Source organism: Mus caroli, chromosome 2 (genome assembly GCF_900094665.2).
Source record: "Mus caroli chromosome 2, CAROLI_EIJ_v1.1, whole genome shotgun sequence".
Lineage (NCBI taxonomy): Eukaryota > Metazoa > Chordata > Mammalia > Rodentia > Muridae > Mus > Mus caroli.
Genome location: NC_034571.1, coordinates 143,695,093 through 143,699,575, shown reverse-complemented (window position 1 = coordinate 143,699,575; position 4,483 = coordinate 143,695,093). Strand labels below are relative to the sequence as shown.

The following is a 4,483-nucleotide window of genomic DNA, read 5'->3' as shown; positions in this document are numbered from 1 at the left end:
TACACACACACACACACACACTAGGGAGGAGAGAAAGAAGGTTCAAGAGGAAAGGGAGTGTTAATATCATTACATTGCTTCTTGCTGATTATGGGCTCGAGTCCCTTGAGGCAAGCTTGATCTTCGCAGTCAGGATACTCAATTTCTTCCCTTGACAGACTGCAACATTAGCAACCGGCAAGAGCAGTGGTAGCCGCAGCCCCTCTGGGGCTCTAGCATGTATATGTCCTTTCAAGAGTCCCCAGCATTCCAAATGTCATACACTTGCAAAAACTATCTGCAGCTAGCAAAATCATGACCACACTAGAACACTAGGCAAATCATAGTCAGCTGCTGTGGACAATCTTGAGCAGCTCCACATCCCACACCTGGGATTAGAACCAAAACATATCCCTATAACATTTATGTGTTTTTAAAACAAACAAACAAACAAAAAACCAAAGTTCTCCTTACAACACCATACTGTAAAAATAATTGAACAAACCTCTCTTTAATACAGATTGCATTTGTTTCCATAGAGGACTAGTCAACTTCTCTTCATCCCTGATTGCCAGTTATGTTTTCCTTCTGCTTCAGTCCCTAAATGACATCATCCTCTTCCAGATTCCCCCTGACTGGCAGCCAGATGAGGGGAGGTGGTTAGTCTTATTGTTCTATAATAACTTGTCCATTGTAAGTCTCCATACATCACCCTCTTCATGCCCACAGCCACTCCTATCCTGCCCAACCCCAGCACTCCCACAACACGTCGGGGATATGTCTCCAAACACACCCAGCTTCTTGGAGAACATGCACAGTGTTTTCTGTGTGTGTGATTTGAATGTGCAAATATGCTTGGTGGTGAAGGTCCTAGACTGGAGCCAGCCCTGCTCAGCTGATAAAAGGGGGTAGTTGTATGTTTGCTTGTTTGTTTGTTTGTTTGTTTGTTTTTCTGACTGCAAAAATCAAAATGATGCTCAAGGTATTTTCATCCATACCAGAGAAGGCAGACTGATGAGGCTTTTGTTAAATGTAAAACAGACAACGAAATCAAACTAGCCTTGGAAAAAGACAGAAGCTATGGGGTACAAATAACATTGAAGTATTCATGTCAGACAGCATTGAAATGGATTAGGTGTTCAAGCATACAGGTCCAGATAGTCATGAGGTGGCCAATGATCTTTTGTACAGCTTAGGGGACACTCCTACGGATGTTACAAGGAGGACCCTTCCTGATACTTGCTTCACTGAAAGAGCTCTAAAAACACAGGGAAAGAATATGGCACTGGTATATTGAAATATTTAAGAGCCCTAGAGCTGAACTTAGAACTTGCTTTTACCACCACGAAAACATGTGACCACCCAACAGCCAGGTCCTATGACAGACCTGGGGATGGCAGAGGGTAAAACAGGATTGACAGGGCAGAGAAGCTGGCTTTAAGAGATGAGGTGCGGTGTTTGTGGTGGAGGTTACAGAGGCTGTGCACATTATAACAGCTACCATGATAGCTATGGATTTGATTCAGATAGATTTGAAAGAGGCATCAATTATTGTTTTTCAGGAATGTCTGACCACAGATACAGGGATGGAGGCTCTACCTTCCAGAGCAGAACACTGGATGCTATGTACACATTACCTTCTGAGAAGGACATTTTTTTTTTTCACCACTCAACCCTGTGATAGTACATCCTGAGATTAGACCTGATGGCAGGGTCACTGGTGAAGCTCCTGTCGAGTCTGCAGACTGAAGATGCTGTTGCAGCTATGTTAAAAGGCAAAGCAAACACACAGCACAGATATGTAGAACTTCTTGAAATCTACAGCAGGAGTAAGTGGCGGTGCTTACAGTAGCTGGATGCCAGGAGGCATGGGTTTGTCAAAGGAGACCCATTATGCTGGCCCAGCCAGCCAGCAGCTGACTGGTGGTTATGGAGGTTGCTAAGGAGGCAAGAGCGACATCAGTAAATATGACCGAGTTTTACAGGAAGACTCCAATGATTTTCATTCAAACATTGCATAAATAGTCAAGGAGCAATGAATCGCAGCTACTGCAGTAGGAACGAAAGGGATGTCTAGCATGGCCGTGTGAGTGGTGGGTAGAAAACATAATTTTTTTTTTTTTTTTTTTTTTTTTTTTTTTTTTTTTTTTTTTTTTTTTTAGAAAGTAAACCCTTCACTTAAATTTAACAGTTTTTCAAGCCGGCCTTGTGACTCATGTCTACTCTCTTAAGTGAACATCAGTGTGGCTCGAAGGACCAAGGTTCAGTATTTTTGAATATAGCAGTCACCTAAAATGATGATACAGTGAAGTTGAGTGGACTGTAACTGTTAGGCAATTCCCAGATTTTTCTCTAGCTACTGTAGGATATGTGTAAGCGGTTTAGTGTGTTTAGGATAAAGCACTTGCATTGTACTAAATGTTGCTCTTATGCTGCATCACACTGAATGTGTTGATGCATGTTGAGAAGATAAGCTTAAAAACCTCAGTATAGGTGATGTGTCTACAACTAAAAGTGAGATACTTGGCATGTCTGTTAGTTTTTATATCATTTGATAACCTTAAGGCACATGATTTTCAAGCCTTTTATTTTAAGCTAATAGGGAAATTTTGAGATGCAACAGCAATACTTTAGAATTTCTTTCTAAAGTTCTAGCACATGTCCTGAGAGAAATTTGCATCCGTAGGCCTGGTTGGGTCAAGAACCCATCTAGAAATCAACCCAGTGGCTCCAATACTTTATCCACACACAATTATAGCATAGAGAGTTTTCCTCAGTGTAACACCAGGAAGGTCCTGTCTGAGGGAGGGTATAAGTGACAGGTTTCACCCACACTTTGCTCCTTCTGCATGAAGCACCTACTGTCCAGCCCTACATCTGCTCTGTAGGGCAGCTCAGCAGCTTCCTCCTTTGAATGTCTCCAAAGACAAATAGAAGTTGGTCTCTTTCCAAGTGAGCATCCAGTGGGTCATTTGTACCTTGGTCACTGCATCCGTCTCCCAACCAGTCCCCACTAATAAGTACCTCTGCCGCATTCCCAGGCACCATGGACCAGTGGGCCTGAGGCAAGTGCTCTATCAAGGATCTCACAGTCCATCTTGGGAAGTGAGACACAGGGCCACCCCCAGAACCCCTTCATTACCCTCTCTATAAGGGTGAGTAAAACACTTCTAACTCCCCAAAGAATAGGAAACTCCAGGCAAATGGGACAATTATTAAATAGTGCAAAGCCTAACAGGGTGACAGGGGCCACCAGGCACAGTGCCAGATGGGAACAGTGAGATAGTAGATGCCTTCTTGGTCAAGGGAGGGCACACTAGCTATGTTGATGCTGTGAAAGCTGTCTCTGTTTATCAGGGACAGGCAGCAATGGAGTCTGGTATGACATAACAGGCCTGGGGGAAAACCTTCATGTTCAAAGAAATCTGGATCCTATGGGAAGAAGATTCAGAAAGAAAAAAAAAAAAAAAACAGTAGCCAACTGCAGGAAGCAGAGAGGCATTGTGGGTCTAACATGATGCAGACAAGGTTGTGTAGAAGGTGTTTCTGAAGGGTCAGGGGTTGGGAAGATGAGAGAACAGAAGGAGCAGGAAAGGAGTGAGGCAAAACATAGTAGTATCTTGACTAAACTTCCTAAGCAGAGAGTGTGTCTCAACAGAGTCCACGGACTCTTCTTAACCCTAGTTGCAGGTCCTTCAGCCTCACCTCACCTAAGAGTATTATTTTATTTCAGTCACGATTTTAAAGTTTAGTTAGTTAGTTTTAATTTTTATTTGTGTGTGTGCGCAAGAGAGTGTGTGTGCATGTGTGGATGCTTGTGCTTGTCTGTAAATGAACCACTGCATCTAGGTGTCCACCAGAAGGCACCTGATGTTCTGGAACCAGAGTTCCAGCTGCTATAAGCTGCCATGTGGGCATTAAGAACTGAACCTGGGTCCTCTACAAGCACAGCCAGTGCTCTTAACAGCTAAGTCATCTCTCCAGCATCTCGAGTCACTTCTTTAAAAAGGACTCTAGGAGCTGAAGACGTGACTTAGTGGTACAGGTCCTAGGCTCCATCCCAGCACCAAACAAGGGGACGGATGGGCAGCTCATAGTGTCACACAGGATTATGAAGACCCGCTGGACCATGGTGGCTCCAGCCAACATATTAAGGAAAGAAGCTCCTTAAAAAGAAAATCTGAATGGCTATGTCCTTCCCATCATGCTTTTGGGTAAAGGTAAAGCTATTGGCTCTGGAAGGAGTCAGGGATGGGCACATTTGGGCCTGGGCTGAAGCTTAAAGGTCCTTTGAAACAAACCACGCTTATCTAGCCAGTCTTAGGACACCTATGTCTAACAGTGAGTATGTGACAGCCACCATTCGAAGTACCCTCACCACTCCTCAGCCATTGAGTTCTTACACAACACCTTCAGGAGTGATGACTGTATTAGTCAGGGTTCTCTAGAGTCACAGAACTTATGGATAGTCTCTATATAGTAAAGGAATTTATTGATGACTTAT

The 4,483-nt window shown here is 43.6% G+C and overlaps 1 pseudogene; it reads left to right on the top strand.

Moving 5' to 3' along the window:
• The first annotated feature begins 930 nt into the window (after positions 1-930).
• Positions 931-2,000, top strand: LOC110307310 (annotated as a pseudogene).
• The last annotated feature ends 2,483 nt before the right edge of the window (positions 2,001-4,483 follow it).